General features: G+C 60.8%; 1 pseudogene; it reads left to right on the forward strand.

The window, feature by feature from the left end:
- The first annotated feature begins 7385 nt into the window (after nt 1-7385).
- On the forward strand, nt 7386-8080 carry LOC134757791 (protein FAM27D1-like; annotated as a pseudogene).
- The last annotated feature ends 4037 nt before the right edge of the window (nt 8081-12117 follow it).

Consider the following 12117-nt stretch of genomic DNA (forward strand, 5'->3'; position numbering starts at 1 on the left):
GGCAGCGAAGCTCCTGCTGCAGCCGCGGCGGCGGCTGGATCCGGGCTCCAGTTTGGGGCGGCGTGGGAGAGGGGAACGCGGGTGTTTAGTCCTGTCCTCAGGACCTCCTTGAACTGACTTCCAGCAAGGGAGGGAGGGGGAGCTTCAGGAGTCCTGCTGTGTTCTCAGGACTCCCCTTCAGATCCCATTTTGGCCCCCACCGAGTGAGATAGGATGGGCTCGCCACATCTGGTGAGGCAGGCAGGTCCTCGCTGCAACAAAGAATGATCCCATAGGTCTCGATGCCTAGCGTCAGCTGCAAATTCACTGACCCATCAGCCCTCTGCCTCCCTCCTCCTTTGAAAGAGCAGTGGCCTGCCCCGCTTCTAAAAGCCCTGGGGCTCCGGAAAGCCGACCGCGCGTGACAGGACTCGTACAAACAGGAACAGGGGCGAATGTGAGGTGCAGACCATGTGACCACGCGTGGCACTGGCGTATCCCACAGCAGATGGTGTGAACGTGTGTCACCGGAGGCGTACAGGGCGACGGCGAAACAAACGGTGGTGGCCAGGCATGTGCCAGCGGAAGGGGGGAACGAGTGACCTTTCCATCAATGCCAAGGAAAGTCGAAGAATACCTGGGACCCGGGGGTGGCGGCGCGTGTACTTGACCAAGCCACGTTTTCCAAGCCTACCAGAGGAGCAAAGAGGTTTCTGCAAAATTCGCCCCACCCTCAAACCTCCACCGCCCTGGTAGCCCTGACGCAACTTCAGCTGCACCCAGCCCCAGCCCCAGCCACAGCCCCAGCCCCAGCCCCAGGACCCTTTGGGTACCTGATATTCGTTTGGGACAGAAGATCAAGGGAGTCAGTCCACCCAGGAGCGGAGGAGACGATGTCCCTCAACAATGAGACAGGCCGCCATGCGAGAAACCGCTTTGTGGCGCAGAGGGCACATTGGGCCAAAGACACACACGCACACGGGCACTCACACACAAACTGTCAGAGATAGGAAAGAAACACCCAGAGACTGAGAGACAGAGAGAGAAGAGAGTGGGAGACACACACACCCGCACACACACACACTGACAGAGAGACACGCAAACACACACACACACACACACACAGACAGACACCTAGAGCAGAGGTATTGAAACACACCCCCCCAGGCAACCCCTGAGGCTTCGGGGTTCTGCTCTCGATGAGATCGACCGGCGGGTGAGAGAGCACCCCAGGGGCACGCAGGCCGACCTGTCCTCGAGATCAAGGCGGCACGACTTTTGGCGAGACTCACCCCAACCAACACCGTCTGGGCAGGCCTGGGGCTGGGATGCTGTGCTGCTTACCCCGGACTCCCCCTGGGGTTTCGTCATCCTGGTAAGCCCTTTGCGACTGCTGGCATCCAGAGACGTTCCCGTCGATCCCGTGAAGAGGTCAGGCCGGAGCATCAGAACCCCGACACACAAGCACTTCCTCTGAGGTCTCCTGCTTTGCCAAGCCTCGGGGACTGGTTTCTGAGACAACCGTGGGAACCACTGTGACGAGAGAAGCCGCTCGCGCCTCGCGCATGCGCATCGTCTTGCCCGACTCCCGCTCCGCTCCTAGCAGTCAGACTGAGTCCCCTTTAAATAACGCCACCGCAGCGCGGCGGCAGCGAGGCTCCTGCTGCAGCCGCGGCGGCGGCTGGATCCGGGCTCCAGTTTGGGGCGGCGCGCGAAAGGGGACCGCGGGTGTCTTGTCCTGTCCCACGGCCAAACCCCCAGGAGTCCTGTCCTCAGGACCTCCTTGAACTGACTTCCAGCAAGGGAGGGAGGGGGAGCTTCAGGAGTCCTGCTGTGTTCTCAGGACTCCCCTTCAGATCCCATTTTGGCCCCCACCGAGTGAGATAGGATGGGCTCGCCACATCTGGTGAGGCAGGCAGGTCCTCGCTGCAACAAAGAATGATCCCATAGGTCTCGATGCCTAGCGTCAGCTGCAAATTCACTGACCCATCAGCCCTCTGCCTCCCTCCTCCTTTGAAAGAGCAGTGGCCTGCCCCGCTTCTAAAAGCCCTGGGGCTCCGGAAAGCCGACCGCGCGTGACAGGACTCGTACAAACAGGAACAGGGGCGAATGCGAGGTGCAGACCATGTGACCACGCGTGGCACTGGCGTATCCCACAGCAGATGGTGTGAACGTGTGTCACCGGAGGCGTACAGGGTGACGGCGAAACCAACGGTGGTGGCCAGGCATGTGCCAGCGGAAGGGGGGAACGAGTGACCTTTCCATCAATGCCAAGGAAAGTCGAAGAATACCTGGGACCCGGGGGTGGCGGCGCGTGTACTTGACCAAGCCACGTTTTCCAAGCCTACCAGAGGAGCAAAGAGGTTTCTGCAAAATTCGCCCCACCGCCAACCCTCCACCGCCCTGGTAGCCCTGACGCAACTTCGGCTGCACCCAGCCCCAGCCCCAGCCACAGCCCCAGCCCCAGCCCCAGGACCCTTTGCGTACCTGATATTCGTTTGGGACAGAAGATCAAGGGAGTCAGTCCACCCAGGAGCGGAGGAGACGATGTCCCTCAACAATGAGACAGGCCGCCATGCGAGAAACCGCTTTGTGGCGCAGAGGGCACATTGGGCCAAAGACACACACGCACACGGGCACTCACACACAAACTGACAGAGATAGGAAAGAAACACCCAGAGACTGAGAGACAGAGAGAGAAGAGAGAATGGGAGACACACACACCCGCACACACACACACTCACAGAGAGACATGCAAACACACACACACACACACACAGACAGACTCCTAGAGAAGAGGTATTGAAACACACCTCCCCCGCAGGCAACCCCTGAGGCTTCGGGGTTCTGCTCTCGATGAGATCGACCCGCGTGTGAGAGAGCACCCCAGGGGGACGCAGGCCGACCTATCCTCGAGATCAGGGCGGCATGACTTTTGGCGAGACTCACCCCAACCAACACCGTCCGGGCAGGCCTGGGGCTGGGATGCTGTGCTGCTTACCCCGGACTCCGCCTGGGGTTTCGTCATCCTCTTCGGCACTTTGCGACTCCTGGCATCCGGAGACCTTCCCGTCGATCCCGTGAAGAGGTCAGGCCGGAGCATCAGATCCCGGACACACAAGCACTGCCACTGAGGGCTCCTGCTTTGCCAAGCCTCGGGGACTGGTTTCTGAGACAACCCTGGGAACCACTGTGACGGGAGAAGCCGTTGGGGCCTGGCGCATGCGCATTGGCTTGCCCGACTCTCGCTCCGGTCCTGGCAATGAGGCTGCGTACCCTTTAAATAACGCCAACGCAGCGCGGCGGCAGCGAAGCTCCTGCTGCAGCCGCGGCGGCGGCTGGATCCGGGCTCCAGTTTGGGGCGGCGTGGGAGAGGGGAACGCGGGTGTCTTGTCCTGTCCCACGGCCAAACCCCCAGGAGTCCTGTCCTCAGGACCTCCTTGAACTGACTTCCAGCAAGGGAGGGAGGGGGAGCTTCAGGAGTCCTGCTGTGTTCTCAGGACTCCCCTTCAGATCCCATTTTGGCCCCCACCGAGTGAGATAGGATGGGCTCGCCACATCTGGTGAGGCAGGCAGGTCCTCGCTGCAACAAAGAATGATCCCATAGGTCTCGATGCCTAGCGTCAGCTGCAAATTCACTGACCCATCAGCCCTCTGCCTCCCTCCTCCTTTGAAAGAGCAGTGGCCTGCCCCGCTTCTAAAAGCCCTGGGGCTCCGGAAAGCCGACCGCGCGTGACAGGACTCGTACAAACAGGAACAGGGGCGAATGCGAGGTGCAGACCATGTGACCACGCGTGGCACTGGCGTATCCCACAGCAGATGGTGTGAACGTGTGTCACCGGAGGCGTACAGGGCGACGGCGAAACAAACGGTGGTGGCCAGGCATGTGCCAGCGGAAGGGGGGAACGAGTGACCTTTCCATCAATGCCAAGGAAAGTCGAAGAATACCTGGGACCCGGGGGTGGCGGCGCGTGTACCTGACCAAGCCACGTTTTCCAAGCCTACCAGAGGAGCAAAGAGGTTTCTGCAAAATTCGCCCCACCCTCAAACCTCCACCGCCCTGGTAGCCCTGACGCAACTTCAGCTGCACCCAGCCCCAGCCCCAGCCACAGCCCCAGCCCCAGCCCCAGGACCCTTTGGGTACCTGATATTCGTTTGGGACAGAAGATCAAGGGAGTCAGTCCACCCAGGAGCGGAGGAGACGATGTCCCTCAACAATGAGACAGGCCGCCATGCGAGAAACCGCTTTGTGGCGCAGAGGGCACATTGGGCCAAAGACACACACGCACACGGGCACTCACACACAAACTGTCAGAGATAGGAAAGAAACACCCAGAGACTGAGAGACAGAGAGAGAAGAGAGTGGGAGACACACACACCCGCACACACACACACTGACAGAGAGACACGCAAACACACACACACACACACACACAGACAGACACCTAGAGCAGAGGTATTGAAACACACCCCCCCAGGCAACCCCTGAGGCTTCGGGGTTCTGCTCTCGATGAGATCGACCGGCGGGTGAGAGAGCACCCCAGGGGCACGCAGGCCGACCTGTCCTCGAGATCAAGGCGGCACGACTTTTGGCGAGACTCACCCCAACCAACACCGTCTGGGCAGGCCTGGGGCTGGGATGCTGTGCTGCTTACCCCGGACTCCCCCTGGGGTTTCGTCATCCTGGTAAGCCCTTTGCGACTGCTGGCATCCAGAGACGTTCCCGTCGATCCCGTGAAGAGGTCAGGCCGGAGCATCAGAACCCCGACACACAAGCACTTCCTCTGAGGTCTCCTGCTTTGCCAAGCCTCGGGGACTGGTTTCTGAGACAACCGTGGGAACCACTGTGACGAGAGAAGCCGCTCGCGCCTCGCGCATGCGCATCGTCTTGCCCGACTCCCGCTCCGCTCCTAGCAGTCAGACTGAGTCCCCTTTAAATAACGCCACCGCAGCGCGGCGGCAGCGAGGCTCCTGCTGCAGCCGCGGCGGCGGCTGGATCCGGGCTCCAGTTTGGGGCGGCGCGCGAAAGGGGACCGCGGGTGTCTTGTCCTGTCCCACGGCCAAACCCCCAGGAGTCCTGTCCTCAGGACCTCCTTGAACTGACTTCCAGCAAGGGAGGGAGGGGGAGCTTCAGGAGTCCTGCTGTGTTCTCAGGACTCCCCTTCAGATCCCATTTTGGCCCCCACCGAGTGAGATAGGATGGGCTCGCCACATCTGGTGAGGCAGGCAGGTCCTCGCTGCAACAAAGAATGATCCCATAGGTCTCGATGCCTAGCGTCAGCTGCAAATTCACTGACCCATCAGCCCTCTGCCTCCCTCCTCCTTTGAAAGAGCAGTGGCCTGCCCCGCTTCTAAAAGCCCTGGGGCTCCGGAAAGCCGACCGCGCGTGACAGGACTCGTACAAACAGGAACAGGGGCGAATGCGAGGTGCAGACCATGTGACCACGCGTGGCACTGGCGTATCCCACAGCAGATGGTGTGAACGTGTGTCACCGGAGGCGTACAGGGTGACGGCGAAACCAACGGTGGTGGCCAGGCATGTGCCAGCGGAAGGGGGGAACGAGTGACCTTTCCATCAATGCCAAGGAAAGTCGAAGAATACCTGGGACCCGGGGGTGGCGGCGCGTGTACTTGACCAAGCCACGTTTTCCAAGCCTACCAGAGGAGCAAAGAGGTTTCTGCAAAATTCGCCCCACCGCCAACCCTCCACCGCCCTGGTAGCCCTGACGCAACTTCGGCTGCACCCAGCCCCAGCCCCAGCCACAGCCCCAGCCCCAGCCCCAGGACCCTTTGGGTACCTGATATTCGTTTGGGACAGAAGATCAAGGGAGTCAGTCCACCCAGGAGCGGAGGAGACGATGTCCCTCAACAATGAGACAGGCCGCCATGCGAGAAACCGCTTTGTGGCGCAGAGGGCACATTGGGCCAAAGACACACACGCACACGGGCACTCACACACAAACTGACAGAGATAGGAAAGAAACACCCAGAGACTGAGAGACAGAGAGAGAAGAGAGAATGGGAGACACACACACCCGCACACACACACACTCACAGAGAGACATGCAAACACACACACACACACACACAGACAGACTCCTAGAGAAGAGGTATTGAAACACACCTCCCCCGCAGGCAACCCCTGAGGCTTCGGGGTTCTGCTCTCGATGAGATCGACCCGCGTGTGAGAGAGCACCCCAGGGGGACGCAGGCCGACCTATCCTCGAGATCAGGGCGGCATGACTTTTGGCGAGACTCACCCCAACCAACACCGTCCGGGCAGGCCTGGGGCTGGGATGCTGTGCTGCTTACCCCGGACTCCGCCTGGGGTTTCGTCATCCTCTTCGGCACTTTGCGACTCCTGGCATCCGGAGACCTTCCCGTCGATCCCGTGAAGAGGTCAGGCCGGAGCATCAGATCCCGGACACACAAGCACTGCCACTGAGGGCTCCTGCTTTGCCAAGCCTCGGGGACTGGTTTCTGAGACAACCCTGGGAACCACTGTGACGGGAGAAGCCGTTGGGGCCTGGCGCATGCGCATTGGCTTGCCCGACTCTCGCTCCGGTCCTGGCAATGAGGCTGCGTACCCTTTAAATAACGCCAACGCAGCGCGGCGGCAGCGAAGCTCCTGCTGCAGCCGCGGCGGCGGCTGGATCCGGGCTCCAGTTTGGGGCGGCGTGGGAGAGGGGAACGCGGGTGTCTTGTCCTGTCCCACGGCCAAACCCCCAGGAGTCCTGTCCTCAGGACCTCCTTGAACTGACTTCCAGCAAGGGAGGGAGGGGGAGCTTCAGGAGTCCTGCTGTGTTCTCAGGACTCCCCTTCAGATCCCATTTTGGCCCCCACCGAGTGAGATAGGATGGGCTCGCCACATCTGGTGAGGCAGGCAGGTCCTCGCTGCAACAAAGAATGATCCCATAGGTCTCGATGCCTAGCGTCAGCTGCAAATTCACTGACCCATCAGCCCTCTGCCTCCCTCCTCCTTTGAAAGAGCAGTGGCCTGCCCCGCTTCTAAAAGCCCTGGGGCTCCGGAAAGCCGACCGCGCGTGACAGGACTCGTACAAACAGGAACAGGGGCGAATGCGAGGTGCAGACCATGTGACCACGCGTGGCACTGGCGTATCCCACAGCAGATGGTGTGAACGTGTGTCACCGGAGGCGTACAGGGCGACGGCGAAACAAACGGTGGTGGCCAGGCATGTGCCAGCGGAAGGGGGGAACGAGTGACCTTTCCATCAATGCCAAGGAAAGTCGAAGAATACCTGGGACCCGGGGGTGGCGGCGCGTGTACCTGACCAAGCCACGTTTTCCAAGCCTACCAGAGGAGCAAAGAGGTTTCTGCAAAATTCGCCCCACCCCCAACCCTCCACCGCCCTGGTAGCCCTGACGCAACTTCGGCTGCACCCAGCCCCAGCCACAGCCACAGCCCCAGCCCCAGCCCCAGGACCCTTTGGGTACCTGATATTCGTTTGGGACAGAAGATCAAGGGAGTCAGTCCACCCAGGAGCGGAGGAGACGATGTCCCTCAACAATGAGACAGGCCGCCATGCGAGAAACCGCTTTGTGGCGCAGAGGGCACATTGGGCCAAAGACACACACGCACACGGGCACTCACACACAAACTGACAGAGATAGGAAAGAAACACCCAGAGACTGAGAGACAGAGAGAGAAGAGAGTGGGAGACACACACACCCGCACACACACACACTGACAGAGAGACACGCAAACACACACACACACACACACACACAGACAGACACCTAGAGCAGAGGTATTGAAACACACCCCCCCAGGCAACCCCTGAGGCTTCGGGGTTCTGCTCTCGATGAGATCGACCGGCGGGTGAGAGAGCACCCCAGGGGCACGCAGGCCGACCTGTCCTCGAGATCAAGGCGGCACGACTTTTGGCGAGACTCACCCCAACCAACACCGTCTGGGCAGGCCTGGGGCTGGGATGCTGTGCTGCTTACCCCGGACTCCCCCTGGGGTTTCGTCATCCTGGTAAGCCCTTTGCGACTGCTGGAATCCAGAGACGTTACCGTCGATCCCGTGAAGAGGTCAGGCCGGAGCATCAGAACCCCGACACACAAGCACTTCCTCTGAGGTCTCCTGCTTTGCCAAGCCTCGGGGACTGGTTTCTGAGACAACCCTGGGAACCACTGTGACGAGAGAAGCCGCTCGCGCCTCGCGCATGCGCATCGTCTTGCCCGACTCCCGCTCCGCTCCTAGCAGTCAGACTGCGTCCCCTTTAAATAACGCCACCGCAGCGCGGCGGCAGCGAGGCTCCTGCTGCAGCCGCGGCGGCGGCTGGATCCGGGCTCCAGTTTGGGGCGTCGCGCGAGAGGGGACCGCGGGTGTCTTGTCCTGTCCCACGGCCAAACCCCCAGGAGTCCTGTCCTCAGGACCTCCTTGAACTGACTTCCAGCAAGGGAGGGAGGGGGAGCTTCAGGAGTCCTGCTGTGTTCTCAGGACTCCCCTTCAGATCCCATTTTGGCCCCCACCGAGTGAGATAGGATGGGCTCGCCACATCTGGTGAGGCAGGCAGGTCCTCGCTGCAACAAAGAATGATCCCATAGGTCTCGATGCCTAGCGTCAGCTGCAAATTCACTGACCCATCAGCCCTCTGCCTCCCTCCTCCTTTGAAAGAGCAGTGGCCTGCCCCGCTTCTAAAAGCCCTGGGGCTCCGGAAAGCCGACCGCGCGTGACAGGACTCGTACAAACAGGAACAGGGGCGAATGCGAGGTGCAGACCATGTGACCACGCGTGGCACTGGCGTATCCCACAGCAGATGGTGTGAACGTGTGTCACCGGAGGCGTACAGGGCGACGGCGAAACAAACGGTGGTGGCCAGGCATGTGCCAGCGGAAGGGGGGAACGAGTGACCTTTCCATCAATGCCAAGGAAAGTCGAAGAATACCTGGGACCCGGGGGTGGCGGCGCGTGTACCTGACCAAGCCACGTTTTCCAAGCCTACCAGAGGAGCAAAGAGGTTTCTGCAAAATTCGCCCCACCCCCAACCCTCCACCGCCCTGGTAGCCCTGACGCAACTTCGGCTGCACCCAGCCCCAGCCCCAGCCACAGCCCCAGCCCCAGCCCCAGGACCCTTTGGGTACCTGATATTCGTTTGGGACAGAAGATCAAGGGAGTCAGTCCACCCAGGAGCGGAGGAGACGATGTCCCTCAACAATGAGACAGGCCGCCATGCGAGAAACCGCTTTGTGGCGCAGAGGGCACATTGGGCCAAAGACACACACGCACACGGGCACTCACGCACAAACTGACAGAGATAGGAAAGAAACACCCAGAGACTGAGAGACAGAGAGAGAAGAGAGAATGGGAGACACACACACCCGCACACACACACACTCACAGAGAGACATGCAAACACACACACACACACACACAGACAGACTCCTAGAGAAGAGGTATTGAAACACACCTCCCCCGCAGGCAACCCCTGAGGCTTCGGGGTTCTGCTCTCGATGAGATCGACCCGCGGGTGAGAGAGCACCCCAGGGGGACGCAGGCCGACCTGTCCTCGAGATCAGGGCGGCATGACTTTTGGCGAGACTCACCCCAACCAACACCGTCCGCCAGGCCTGGGGCTGGGATGCTGTGCTGCTTACCCCGGACTCCGCCTGGGGTTTCGTCATCCTCTTCGGCACTTTGCGACTCCTGGCATCCGGAGACCTTCCCGTCGATCCCGTGAAGAGGTCAGGCCGGAGCATCAGATCCCGGACACACAAGCACTGCCACTGAGGGCTCCTGCTTTGCCAAGCCTCGGGGACTGGTTTCTGAGACAACCCTGGGAACCACTGTGACGGGAGAAGCCGTTGGGGCCTGGCGCATGCGCATTGGCTTGCCCGACTCTCGCTCCGGTCCTGGCAATGAGGCTGCGTCCCCTTTAAATAACGCCAACGCAGCGCGGCGGCAGCGAAGCTCCTGCTGCAGCCGCGGCGGCGGCTGGATCCGGGCTCCAGTTTGGGGCGGCGTGGGAGAGGGGAACGCGGGTGTTTAGTCCTGTCCTCAGGACCTCCTTGAACTGACTTCCAGCAAGGGAGGGAGGGGGAGCTTCAGGAGTCCTGCTGTGTTCTCAGGACTCCCCTTCAGATCCCATTTTGGCCCCCACCGAGTGAGATAGGATGGGCTCGCCACATCTGGTGAGGCAGGCAGGTCCTCGCTGCAACAAAGAATGATCCCATAGGTCTCGATGCCTAGCGTCAGCTGCAAATTCACTGACCCATCAGCCCTCTGCCTCCCTCCTCCTTTGAAAGAGCAGTGGCCTGCCCCGCTTCTAAAAGCCCTGGGGCTCCGGAAAGCCGACCGCGCGTGACAGGACTCGTACAAACAGGAACAGGGGCGAATGTGAGGTGCAGACCATGTGACCACGCGTGGCACTGGCGTATCCCACAGCAGATGGTGTGAACGTGTGTCACCGGAGGCGTACAGGGCGACGGCGAAACAAACGGTGGTGGCCAGGCATGTGCCAGCGGAAGGGGGGAACGAGTGACCTTTCCATCAATGCCAAGGAAAGTCGAAGAATACCTGGGACCCGGGGGTGGCGGCGCGTGTACTTGACCAAGCCACGTTTTCCAAGCCTACCAGAGGAGCAAAGAGGTTTCTGCAAAATTCGCCCCACCCTCAAACCTCCACCGCCCTGGTAGCCCTGACGCAACTTCAGCTGCACCCAGCCCCAGCCCCAGCCACAGCCCCAGCCCCAGCCCCAGGACCCTTTGGGTACCTGATATTCGTTTGGGACAGAAGATCAAGGGAGTCAGTCCACCCAGGAGCGGAGGAGACGATGTCCCTCAACAATGAGACAGGCCGCCATGCGAGAAACCGCTTTGTGGCGCAGAGGGCACATTGGGCCAAAGACACACACGCACACGGGCACTCACACACAAACTGTCAGAGATAGGAAAGAAACACCCAGAGACTGAGAGACAGAGAGAGAAGAGAGTGGGAGACACACACACCCGCACACACACACACTGACAGAGAGACACGCAAACACACACACACACACACACACAGACAGACACCTAGAGCAGAGGTATTGAAACACACCCCCCCAGGCAACCCCTGAGGCTTCGGGGTTCTGCTCTCGATGAGATCGACCGGCGGGTGAGAGAGCACCCCAGGGGCACGCAGGCCGACCTGTCCTCGAGATCAAGGCGGCACGACTTTTGGCGAGACTCACCCCAACCAACACCGTCTGGGCAGGCCTGGGGCTGGGATGCTGTGCTGCTTACCCCGGACTCCCCCTGGGGTTTCGTCATCCTGGTAAGCCCTTTGCGACTGCTGGCATCCAGAGACGTTCCCGTCGATCCCGTGAAGAGGTCAGGCCGGAGCATCAGAACCCCGACACACAAGCACTTCCTCTGAGGTCTCCTGCTTTGCCAAGCCTCGGGGACTGGTTTCTGAGACAACCGTGGGAACCACTGTGACGAGAGAAGCCGCTCGCGCCTCGCGCATGCGCATCGTCTTGCCCGACTCCCGCTCCGCTCCTAGCAGTCAGACTGAGTCCCCTTTAAATAACGCCACCGCAGCGCGGCGGCAGCGAGGCTCCTGCTGCAGCCGCGGCGGCGGCTGGATCCGGGCTCCAGTTTGGGGCGGCGCGCGAAAGGGGACCGCGGGTGTCTTGTCCTGTCCCACGGCCAAACCCCCAGGAGTCCTGTCCTCAGGACCTCCTTGAACTGACTTCCAGCAAGGGAGGGAGGGGGAGCTTCAGGAGTCCTGCTGTGTTCTCAGGACTCCCCTTCAGATCCCATTTTGGCCCCCACCGAGTGAGATAGGATGGGCTCGCCACATCTGGTGAGGCAGGCAGGTCCTCGCTGCAACAAAGAATGATCCCATAGGTCTCGATGCCTAGCGTCAGCTGCAAATTCACTGACCCATCAGCCCTCTGCCTCCCTCCTCCTTTGAAAGAGCAGTGGCCTGCCCCGCTTCTAAAAGCCCTGGGGCTCCGGAAAGCCGACCGCGCGTGACAGGACTCGTACAAACAGGAACAGGGGCGAATGCGAGGTGCAGACCATGTGACCACGCGTGGCACTGGCGTATCCCACAGCAGATGGTGTGAACGTGTGTCACCGGAGGCGTACAGGGTGACGGCGAAACCAACGGTGGTGGCCAGGCATGTG

The sequence above is a fragment of the Gorilla gorilla genome, chromosome 21 (assembly GCF_029281585.2).
Source record: "Gorilla gorilla gorilla isolate KB3781 chromosome 21, NHGRI_mGorGor1-v2.1_pri, whole genome shotgun sequence".
Lineage (NCBI taxonomy): Eukaryota > Metazoa > Chordata > Mammalia > Primates > Hominidae > Gorilla > Gorilla gorilla.